This window comes from Mustela erminea, chromosome 1, assembly GCF_009829155.1.
Source record: "Mustela erminea isolate mMusErm1 chromosome 1, mMusErm1.Pri, whole genome shotgun sequence".
Taxonomy (NCBI): domain Eukaryota; kingdom Metazoa; phylum Chordata; class Mammalia; order Carnivora; family Mustelidae; genus Mustela; species Mustela erminea.
In genome coordinates, this window is record NC_045614.1 from 110,044,226 (window position 1) to 110,056,384 (window position 12,159).

A 12,159-nucleotide genomic window follows, 5' to 3' on the forward strand; every position below is an offset into this window, starting at 1 on the left:
TCAGGCACTGCTGAAAGTAATTTACACGTATTACTATTAACTTATTTAAACCTCAAAAACACTATCATAAATACTATGATAATCATCTGCGTATTTTGCAAATGAAGAAACTGACGCAAAGAGAGGTGAAATTTGCTCAAGGTCACTGTGGCAAAGTAGAAGTTCAATCCCAGGAAGTCAGATCCCAGACCCCAAGTTGGGGTCTTTCTGCCATGCTGAGTAATGGAAGGATTCCTAGATGGGCTGGCAGGGAAGCTGACTTCCAGGCTTACCTGGGTGTCCTTCAATAAGCTACTTCCTAGCTGGAGCAAGGTGTCTCTGCCTAAAGTAAGGGATTGGGTTAAATCTGAGCTCCTCCAGCTTCAAGAATATCAGAATTATTATACTTGTTCAAATATTGATTCTCTCTCTCTCTTTCTCTCTCTCTCTCTCTCTCCTGTCTGTTACTTTCTAATTCATACTATCCAGCGATCTGAATGACAAGGCTTAATGTCTGAGGGAATCTCCATTTTTCTCTCCTTTAAAAAAAAAAAATTTGGATGCTTATTTTTTTTTTTTTAGCTGCTGTTTTCTTTTGTTTTTCCTGGCACGTGATATGTTGGCAACACAAAGCATTGTGTATACATCTATGTGTTTGTAAATGTTTATGTTGATAGTTGCTGTTTAGGAGAAATAATAATTTATAAAATAAACACAAATGGCAAGAAAATAAAATTAGGCAGACCAGATTTCACCAACAATAGGAACTCCATGATTATATTTGTCACAGTATTTACTGTGTTATTTCCATCTGTATCACCACTGTAGCATTTACTATTCCCCTTCTCCTGCTTAATTTTCCCTATAGGATATACCACCAGCTGACATGCCATAGATTTGACTTATTTATGTGTTCTCTTTCCTTATTAGAATGGAAGCCCCATACCACAAGCTAACTGAATCAGTCATGTTGTGCCAACACCACCAGTAGTGCCCGCACACAAGGTACTCAGTAAGCATTGAATGAATGGAATTCAATTGCTTCCCAATAAGTACCACCTCTAGGAATCAATGGCACATCACTACTGAACTTTTGGTTCCTCACCTCACTCAATAATGATATCCTCCTCAAACCAAGACAGAACCCCCAAAATGAGCCTCAAGTTATCCCTCTCTCTTTCCCCTGAATTATCACAACATGAAGGTCTTGGTTCAAACTCCTATCATTCATTCCTCATAGACTAAGGCAAATGACACCTAGACTGAACTCTAGTCACTGAATCTTCCCCTGTTCAACACCCATCCCCCTGGTAGTATCCAGAGTGATCTTTAATCGATGCCTATCAGGTCGTGTCATCCCTGTGTTCAAATCCTTCAGAGATTCTCAAGGCCTTCAGGAGAGACTGCACACTCTCTAGTAGCAAAGAAAAAGCCATTTTGATGTGACCACTGGTCATTCTTTGGTCTCATTTCCCCTCCAATTTCTTATTCTCTTGTCATATTGTATTTTTTTTTTTGCAATTTTCTGATCTCTCTGTACCCATTGGATTGTTTGTCTGAAATGTCCTTAAATTCATGCTTTGCTTGGAAAATTCCACTCACATTCAGTACCTGTGAGAACATAACATCACCTGTTGGAAAACTGTTCTCACTTTTCAAATCACAGTAAGACATTCTAACCTCTTTCCTTTTGTAGCACTTTACACCGAACTTCAGTAACACACTTACCATACTGTCACTGAGTTATTTGTAAACACATCTGTCTCCATTTTGTAGACTAATGTTGAATGGAAATGCCTAGCACAGTGCCTGGCTTGTAGCAGGACTTCAATAACTATGAAGGAATGAAGGAATAAACAAATATCATAAATTTCTGATCCAGAAATCTTCCTCCTCTTCACTTAAAGCAGGTATATAAATGAACTCAGATCCCAAACCCTTAGCAACAACAAAAAGTTTAGAATTTTTCTAGTCTTACCTAAACACGTCTCGTGGCCTGTCTAGGGAATCTCTTGACTTCACAAAAATAATGGCAATGCTAAAGGTATTGCTTCCATACACATCTTCTTATGTGATCTCCAAATGAAAATGCACCTTGAGCTTAATGTATCCATGAGAATGTTGCTAGGACAGTCAAATTCTCGATGGCAGCTGGACGCACACACCTGAGCTGTTATTTCCCTGATCTGCCAGAGAGGAACTGGAAGCAACAGTATCTCCACACCACCTGTGACCAGAGATGTAGAGCATGGGAGATTCCAGGAGAGCAGGATGTGGGGTAGATTGTTCCCAAGGTTGTTTCAGAAGCACAGAAAGTTTTCTTTAGAATCAGGGTGTCACAACAGCTGCCTGAAGACACCACACATCCAAAATTAGGAGTGGGAACTAAGTCGAAGAATCAGTTAATCAGTGTCTGGCTTCCTGAACCACCTTAATGAAATAAAATGCCAAAATTCACAGATACACTGACACTCCTGCTGATGGCCTAAAATAGCATCAACTTCCGACTGAGCGAGCCAATTGCTAGCTATTGCACTGAACTCTTTTGACTGATGATATATCAATAGGGTGACCTTATTTTCAAGATGAGCTCCCTTTTCCCTGCTCTTTCTCATTTCCACTTTGGCAGTGAGACTGGACTTAGCCTTTTTCTAAGGCTCACTGGACTAGAAGATGCCAGTGCAGATGGATTGATAAAAATTATGTCATTAATCCTACATGTGAATGAAGGCAGCACAAGATTGGGATGAAGAGTTGGGAGAAGGAGGTTTGTGGATGTAGAGATCACTAAAATCACAAGAATCAGGTTTCAGGTTCGAGAGAACAGAGGAATAGAGCTGTAGATCTAAGTGCTGCTACCGTAAACAGCATTACATTTGGTACATCATCTGGACTAAGTGGCACAGCTGGGCACTATTACTCTTATGGGAGAGCCAAAACAGTGTCCCTGCAGACATCTGGTGTGGTGCAAACAGAGTGGTGGTGCACCTGGATTTCCACCCCCTGCCTCATCAGTAGTGAGATCTTTCAATCAGAGGAAATCGTATCATACCAAAAAAAATCCTCCAAGAGAAGCAGGAGGAGTAATAAAATGGAATTTGTCAGAAAATCCACATGATGAGTACAGACTCTGTGGGCCCAATCTTCTACCAGAACTTTTGCAAACTGTAGTCACAGGCAATTTATCTGGGGGTTCAGAACTGGGCTCTAGGTTCAAACTGCAACTCCCCAAATCACCAGACTCTGGGATAATTATTTAACTTCTCTTTGCTTCAATTTCCTCATGGTTAAAGAACAGTACCTACATTGTAGGGTTATAGTCAACAAGTATGAGTAATGCACGCAAAACTTTCAGTATATAGTAAGTGATCAGCATGTGCTTATCTTATTTTCAATGGAGCATTAGTAGGAATATTTGGGATCAAGGTTAGAGAATCTTCATTGCAAGTCAAAGTCTTGCCAGAGTGGCAGAGAGAGATTTAAGGATTTATAAGTTCTACCTCCTTATTTTGCTCCTTGGGCAGAGCAAGATAAGGAAGATATGGCCTCTCCTCTTTGTGATCTTATGGTAAAGTGTGACACAGACTCATATAAACATATGATATATATATATATATACACATACATATATGTATGTATATATGAATGATATGTATATTACATAGCATACATGACATGTGTGTGTATACACACACATGAGAAATCAAGGCTACAAAAGTTATGAATAAGATATAATGTTAATGAGAATTAGAAAAAAATTAATTCTCACTTAGGAACTGAAGACCACATCCTAGGATAGTCTATAGTGACTCTCTACAAAACCCATTAAAAAATTGTAAAAAGCTACATTTGCAAGCAAAGTAACTTATATACTTGGATCCTGGACTCCAGTAGGACAAAACCTTAATTTTTTCTTTAAATAATCATATCAACAATTCAAGTAAGTTAAATTCAAGGAAGCAGCAATTCCACCGCGGCCAAATTTCTGTTGCTTTGCTTCTCCCTGGTCCCCACTGCCTAACAAAAGGACAGAGGGACAGAAAGTGGTCCATGCTTGTCTAGTCTCTGATTGGCCCCTAACTGTTCAAGAGAGATCACTAGATTTCTGAATGGTTTGGGCAAAAACTGCTGACAGGTCCTAACCTCTCTTGATTAAAATATTTTAACCAAGGCAGGAAAAGAAAGGCAATTTCAAGCAGACTATAGACAAAGAAAAATTAACCTGGTTTTCTACTACCTGCAATCCTCAGCCTGGTAGTAAGGCACTCTTTGTTCTGCTAAAAACACACTCTGTATCGATTATGCTGACACTGACAGTAAAGCTGTGTGGTGGTTAGTTTTCTTTAATTTCTTTTCTTCACATCTCAGATGAGAAAGTGGGTTATGATTCATCTTGCACAATCTGAGTCAAAATTCATTTTTGTCTCTTTTCAATTAGTTCTTCTGCATTCCACATTAAAAAGCAAGAGTAGTTTGCTCAGCAAATGAGGACACTGTGGTAGGTCTTTGTGTGTTGCTTTCTCACACACAACTGAAAAACATTTTCTGAATCCTTTAATGATATTCCATTAACAAGAGAGCACCATCAGAAAACACAGCATGCTAATTCAAAGAGAGACGAATACTAACATTAAAAATTCAGAGAGCTTGATTATTACACACTAATCATAAATGGCATAAATCAAGCCAGATACTGCACTGGGAAACAATGTTAACAGCTCTTAAATTTTTGATCTGTCATAGTTTAGAATGCATTTTTACTTGATCCTTATAATACATATATAAAATAGGAATAATGATCATCTTTAATTGGTTAAATAAGTGAAACTCAGAAAGGTTAAGAGTTTAAATAAAATTGAGCAATTACATTTAACCTCTTAACCTTTCCGAGAGAAAGCCTAAATAAAGGACTTGGTTCCATCTCTTAACCTGTCCTTGGATAAGCTGGTTTCTTTGACAAGATGATAACTCTAAACTTAAAACTGCCAAAATAAGGTTTTAAATAATGTGTTCCAATATGTTCTAAAGCACACTGGACATGTCAAATGTCATACAGAGAAGATACAGAACTTACACTCAGATTTCCTGACTCAAAGTCCAGAGCTTGTTTCCTGGTGCCATGTAACAAAAGATGAACTCTTCATTTTTGTAAGAGTGCTGTATTATCTACACTGAAGACCACTATAACATTGATGGTTACCAATATTAATTTCACTTACATATGCCAACTAACATTAGTGAACATTACAGACTCAGGAAAATCCTTAAATAGCAATGCTAGAGTACCCACCTCAGAAAAGAGTATTTCTTATGTTCTATAATCCTGTTTTATTTTTATTAACTTTCACTTAAAGCTACTGTAAATGCAATGAACCTTCTCATCAACTTTAAGAAATGAGGAACAGTACTGAGCAGAGTATAAAATGGTCTGGGGAATATAATTCTTGAGCACATTTTCCAATTCTTCTGTGAAATGCTGAATTGAGCAATGTTGTAATTTTATAAAGGACAGCTGTTTTTCTATCCACCTATGTTTAATGATGTCTTGGAGGACAATACATGAGAAGTATTAGAGGCAAAAAACAAAAAACAAACAAACAAAAACCATAAGGGGCTGAAGGAATCCCTATAAATCATGTAGTCTGATCTCCTAATATAAAAGATGAGTCCCCTGGAAACTGGGCTGGACTAGGATGTCACAGCAAGTCAACAGGATAATGTTAGGCCCAGATTCTGGCCTCTGAATGCTTGATTCTTGGCTCCTTACACAACTACACTGCTTCTCGTGATAACATAATGACTCTGGGTGCAAAAATATTGTTTATTTTGTAAAAGTCAACTCAGTGGGTGACCTTGAGGCAATTATGTCACCATGGTGTTCTATCAATTTGTCTTCTTGTTGAATTATATCCACATTTCTCAGTACTTTGAACATTACAGGGTTCATGGATGAACATTTTAAAATTAAAATATGATATTTAACTTAATGTATTTTAAGGAGAAAAACAGCACATATTTCAACCCATAAGATCAAATTATGGATACTATTGATATGAAGACAAAGTAGGCTAAAAAGTTAATTTGAGTAAAATATTAGGTAAATAATAGTACAGATAGTTCATGTATACAGTAAAAATTATAAAGGTGTCTCCAATTATCACAGAATGGGAGCCCCGAAGCTATATGATTTCTATGTGTCTCTCTAATTTTGCCTTGATCCTAAGGCTAAATGGGAGAGAAAGGGAGGCAGTGGAAGTTAATAGCCATTTTCTAGTACCTCCAGCCTACTGCATCCTCTTAGCCTCCTTCAACAAGTCACTCCTGCACAGTGTTTCTGTTTTCTCAACGAAATTTAACACATGCTGCTCATTTATAGGTAGCAGTGGAGTTGAGTCTAGGATTCAGACAGATTGAAGGTTTGATGGTTAGAGAGCCAGGTGAGGTCTGAGCTCAGAGCTATGCAATCCTGTAACAAATTGGGGAGAATTTAATATAACATGACTGACATTGGAGTCAGGAAGATAATTGGAGTAAGATCATTAATTTGGACCTACTTCTGGGTCTTCCCAGTTTACTGGCCTTGGATATTTTGTTTGTTTTTCTTTAAAAGGATTCACCTGTCTTTGCTGAGAATTCAAGCCATTCAAGTTGCCAACTAGGCTACTCCCTCACAATAGGTCTCTCTTCATGTGAACTCCTGTGATATTTAATCTGTCCCAGGTCAACTGGTAATAGTGGGAAAGGCCCCTGAACCTGGATGAAGAACAATGTATTTTCTACTGCCAGTCATAAAATTGGTTCACCATTAAAGCCCTTGGTGCTATAGGACTTAACAATGCTTTCTTGGCCATTATGCTACATTGTATTATTTCCCCTAGTGTACACTACAATGATTGGAGTATAGTAGGCACTCAATAAATATTTGTAGATGACTGAATACATTCAATTAAAAGTACAATAGATGCCTACCAAATAGAACTCCACAGATGTTCAAACAATGGCTTTGCTGACAGTCAATTAATTAGCCCTTCTGACAAATCTAATGTCACTTCAAAGTCTGGAAGGAGATCATTATCTGTGTGTTTTAGAGAAAGTTGTGGGGAAAGAGCAGGTGAGGGGGAAGAAGGATGGTTTGGGCAGTAAAGCGAGCAGAGTTCAGAGTTATCTGTATTTGCGTGTTTAAGATCAGAACATGCATAATTAGCACCTGTAGGCTCAGGGCTCAACTCTAGCCACACAGTTCAGCACACAACCATAAACAACCTATGAACTGGAACTTTTTTTGGGTCACACAATGTGTCCTCCCGCCAGCTCATTCTCTCCCAGAATGCCAAGTCTGCTGTCAGTTATTAGACCAAAAAAAAAAAAAAAAAGAAAAAGAAAAAAAGAAAAAAAAGTTTCATTATGAAGTGGGAATCTCTTTTCTAGATTTCATTCTCTGATGAAGGGAATGATGATCTCAATGTAACTGAATGAGTGGGTGTCTGCTGTTGATATAAAGACCATATGAAACAGCCATCTGGGTGGTGGTTCACAGCCTGGAAGGGTCTAGTTGAAGTGAACGACCTTTCACAGCTGGTTGCTATGGAAAACACACATAAACATGGGCTAAGGATGGTTTCTATCAATGAAATGCCCTGCTCATCTGACCCAATTAGATTAGAATAGCAGAAAATTGAGGAGTTAAGAGATTGGCCTGGGAACAAAAGATGATGAACTGCACAGTGGGAAATCAGGTAAATGTGATCTAGAACTTAGAACATCTCAGTCATGTAACCCATCAACTGACCAATTTCAGTCCTTAATTCTCATAAAAAATACATGCAAAAGAGGTCAAGTTCAAGGGTGTCAATTTAATTTTCACTAAAGTTCAAGGAATGTAGCAACCATATCTCCCTCTACATACTTAAGTGATTTAAAAAACCAAAAAAAGGAGCAAAAAGTCTGAATTATAATCCATGGCAGTATAACTAACTAGTTTGCAACTTAGAAAACTCACTCGTTTCCTCATCTCTAAAATTCAGGGGATTTTCCTTCGATATTCTCTGATTCTCTCCAGCTCTAACCTTTTATGATCCCATAAGGTGCTAAATAAATGTCTGTTAAATGAATGAAGTATTTTCCCTCTGTAGTTTACTTTACAACATGTCCTGCCACAGGGAATACCCAATGTATACTCACAATTTTCATTTATATGTTTACTACTTAATTAAACAAATATTATGCATCTTCTATCAGTCAGATAGAAGGTGTTCTAGAGGTGAAGATAGGGTCACAGAAGTGAATGAAAACAAAACTATTACTTCAATCAGACTTTCATTCTTGTGGGGAAAATAGACATGGGATAATACAAATAAGAAATTTGATGAAGTGCATTGGGGGAAACTGGAGGGGGAGACAAACCATGAGAGACTGTGGACTCTGAGGAACTAACTGAGGGTTTTGGAAGGAAGAGGGGTGGGAAGTTGGGGGAGCCAGGAGGTGGGTACTGTGGAGGGCAGGTATTGCATGGAGCACTGGGTGTGTTGCATAAACAATGAATTCTGGAACACTGAGAAGAAATTAAGGAAATATATATAAATTTAAAAAATTGATGAAAATGAAAAATTAAAGATATTGGGAATCTCTTCATTAACTTTGTATTTAAAAATCAAGGAGCTCAGGACAGTATATGCACATAGGTCCTAATAAGTCATTGATTTTATTTTATCATTTTTAAGGGTAATGCATATTTCACTCAAGTTTGAATAAAGTATATCCAGGAGTGGGTTCACAAAAATGTCTGGGAAACCCACTTCCTCACCTTTGTGAATAGGCCTGCCATCCCTCTTCCCACCAGCAGAGACTAGTTTCTATTCTTTATTCAGAAAGGAACTTTTGGCCCTAGAGTTTAAAACACTTCCAGCTGTATGACCTTGAGTGAGTCATTTGGACTTCAGTTTTCTGGAAAATGAAACATTGTTGTAGATAGTTTCTACGATTTAATTCTTTATGACACTGTAAGTCTAGGTTCCCAAATGAATGCTTAAAAACACACTATATAGCCAAATTAATTAAAAATTAACGTGTGCTAAGATGGAACACATAAATGCTTAGGATTATTTATTTAGTGCTGTAAACATATATTGCCCCAAGCAAACACCTTACCAGAAATCACCACCACAAAAGGAAATATATCTACTATGTCTCATTAACTAGAAAACATTCTATTCCCACGACCCACAGATACCTTAAAGAAAGAGCTGGAAAGAAATAAAACCGAGAAATCCATTTTTTCCCAGATCAATATAACCTTTTCTCTAAGCTACTCATTTTCTAATTTTTCTTCCATTGTGGTTTTTGGGGTTTTTAATTAATTAGGTCATTTTTTTTTTTTTTTTTTTCCTGGGGAACTAAGATGCTTAAGGCCTCAGGTTCCATCTGTACTCAAGGCAACTATCCACCTGGAGTCACTTCTCAGTTTGTAATTGACAGGAGCACTTCGGAAATTATTTTCTTGACACAAAATAATAACAACAAAGAAAAACAAATTACCTAGCACCTCTCAGTTGAGACCCCCTCAGCGCTTTTCAAACCAGACACACTGTTCCTTGTACTGATGGAAAAGGTAAAGACAGAGCACGTTCACGGACTGGCCTCCCAGTTCATGACTATCTAGCAACCCCGCAGGAAGAGTGTGCTGGGGGAGAAAGGGAGCAAGATCTGGGGTAGGAGACCTGGGCCTCAGTGGAATGCTGCTGCTTCGGGGAGCTGTGCTTCTGGGATCTCTGATTTGTAGGGATGGGTGGTGGCCCTGGAGAACGGGAGTCCCTTCATTCCTCAGATCCTGTGTGTCTTCACGTGCCAAATGGGGAAAAAATACTGTATTTTGGAGGGCTGCTGTCTAGCTCATATGATATTACAAGTATGAAAGTGCTTTACAAAACATTATCTAGATGTCAGTTGTAATCACCTCATAGAAATGACAATCTGGGGGCAGAATAAGAAATTGGATGCAGGAGGTTGATCCCTGGGCCAGTTTAGATGCCCACGTCACTGAACGTCAGAGTAGGACAGTACTTTCCAAATCCAATCTCATCATCCAGAGGACTCCTGAACACCTATCATCACTTCCTCCGTGGGGGGCTATAGGGCTTGGACCTAGACCCTTCCAAGAACTTGTCTCTGTCTGCTCAAAACATTAATTCATCATACTGAAGGCAAATTCGGGGCTTCCCCGCACTTGCCTTGCTTTTGTTGGTAACTTTGGAGGCGTGGATATCAAGTTTAATTCTTTTGCACACAGCAGTCTTCCAGCAGCACCAGGGCTCCAGGTTTCTTTCCTCCACACCTTCAACTGTACCTCAAAGAGTGGTCTGCAGCTCCCTAAGCATCATGGTCCAAGTCCCCCACGCATGCTCACTTATCAACCGGTCTTACATAGTATCGATAAACGGACTACCAATCCTCCCTGACGGGGGCACTCTGTTTCTACTCAGGGACATTCACTAGACCTCCATGTTGCTCTCAACTGAGAATATACATAGCACCAAGCATGGTGAGTTAGCTTGATTAATGAAGGAATAACAGCACATGCCAACCCGTGCCTTTCTTCTCTTGAGGCATAATTACCACATGCCAGGCCCCCACTGCCTCCTATGTTCCACTTCTGTCCTACTATCCTAGCTCCCCCAGAACAAACTTCTGGCTTTATGAAAATTTACCACTATACCTCAATAACAATAGTCAGAGAGAAACAACAACAACAAAAATTCTTAGACAAATGCCAAGTTCTGTGAAGAGAATTTACCTAGTGCTGCTCTAAAGGCATAGGGATTCTTCAAATAGCTCCCTAAACAATTTTGAGACTCACACACTTCAGTTTTTTTAAAAGAAGGAATAAGACAACACTATGTAAGCAATGCCAAGATAATTACAGCTTTGTGTTTAAAAATAAGCTGGTAGATATTTTCATTCTATCCTCAGATATATTACAGTTCTCATTTCCACAGATACTATATTCCAATGGTCTTATTTTAGGTATTAGGGTCTGCACAGCCAGAACACCATTATTTTGGGGGAGAACTATGGATAGAGGGATAGACATGGAACTTCTCTTACATAAACATATTTTGTCTTTCAAAATGAAAGAAAGCACAATACTTAGAGGCTCGGGTGTGTCAACCAATAGGGAAAGTTCTTGGATTAATTCAAAAGATGTGGCAAAAATATCTAGAGACATACTTGACCTTCTATTACATTTCCCCCCTTATAACTGTCAGAAAAATATAAGCTCCAATCAGGACAACTAGCCCTGTAAGCTCCCGAATATTCTGGCAATGGTACCTTTCTCCCCATTCATCTTAATAGCTAATTTTAAAATTCTCCCTCTCATTTTAAGTTCTGAAGTTTCCCCTAACCTAAAATAATTCATAGTTCATCACCTCTTGTTCTTTCTATATATCTATCGTTGGAACTGAGAATCTCCTTGAGTATAAACACACTTTCCTAGGTGCCCAGGGAAACAGGGTGCTTAGATTTGGGCCAAAGGCCCAGTGCCTGATTACTGAAACACATGAGAATATTCTACCTCCAATTTTCTTGTATGTTTCCTTTCTTCTCCCTACAGGGTAGTGTTTTGAGGCCCATTCAAGGACTCTATTACCCATGGAGAAAATACTTAAGAATCTTCTATAGCCCAATCACATAAGCCAAAACAGATGGAAAATGTTCAGAGCACGAGAGAATTTTGACTTTCCTTTAAAGATACGGACTTATCCATCTGCTGCATTATGGGTTCATTCCTTGTGGTATTTATCTAATACTGCAATGCAACAATCCCTGATTTTGATGAAGATGGAAGAGTATAGAACACTAAAACTAACACCATTTTAGAAGAAACCATTAAAAAAAAATAACCAGCTGAGACTCAGTTGAAGGTTCCTGCTTGTAATATTTATCAGGAACTGAGTTAAGAAAATGAGATGTGCTGTAATTAGAGCAATTTGCCTTCTGCAAGGTCAACAGAAGGGCTGGTCGCTAACACTGTTGACAGGAAGGTATTGGGTGTGCTGTATTAAAGTATGTATCTAAGCCATGGCAAAAAGGTCACGCTCAAAACTAAACAAAAAAACCCAAAACCCAAAACCCAAAAACCAAAAAACTCACACTCAGTGCCCCATCAGTTAATTTAGGTTCTAT

General features: G+C 38.5%; 1 protein-coding gene across 10 annotated transcripts in view; it reads right to left on the reverse strand.

Annotated features, from left to right (window-relative positions):
- The window catches only part of LPP (LIM domain containing preferred translocation partner in lipoma), a 644,971-nt gene that overhangs the window by 139,200 nt on the left and 493,612 nt on the right, over positions 1-12,159 (reverse strand). The gene's annotated exons all lie outside the window — the stretch shown is intronic.